Here is a 635-nt window from a genome sequence, read left to right as displayed (position 1 = left end):
GCTAGAAATTTGTTGTTGAACTCATTTGGGTGGGTTTAGGACTTGGTTGGGGGGGAAACCCAAGGCTGAAAAACGCATCCCTATACTGTACTTTACATGTTAAATCTACCCCGAGGTACGATACCCTGCCTAGCGATGGGTTTTTACTTAACCCACAGCACTGTTAAACAGGGGTATGCCTGTATATGGTTGTATGCTTAAACAAAACTGTGGAGACCATGAGTCACAGAATGATAATCAGTATGCTTAGACAAACTGGACCCCACATCTGTGGGATAGTGCATTTTGTACAATCTCCGATTACCAAAATGACTGGAGAAAATGTACAATAGTCATATGGTGCATCATAATACAGTAGCTAGTTCCCAAATAGAAAAATATGAATTACAGTAGGCTGTATACTATAAAATCACTTCTTGAGCCATCAGCCATGCCGCATACTAGTCTCATCCCATGCCACACCTGTGACAAAGCATAGAGACAAATTGTGGACTCCACATGTGCAGTGTGCCACTGGTTCAGATGTGGAGTGCCACAATTTGTGTTTAAGCATACAGCCATGTGTCTTATATTTTCTTTTTGCCACCACCAGATTGTTTAGCTGCTTCAGCACTGAGAAAAAGTGTGGTAGTGAG

Source organism: Coenobita brevimanus, chromosome 1 (assembly GCF_032717465.1).
Source record: "Coenobita brevimanus isolate Jiangsu-jjx chromosome 1, ASM3271746v2, whole genome shotgun sequence".
NCBI classification, from domain to species: Eukaryota; Metazoa; Arthropoda; class Malacostraca; order Decapoda; family Coenobitidae; genus Coenobita; species Coenobita brevimanus.
Note: the sequence above shows the minus strand (reverse complement) of the source record.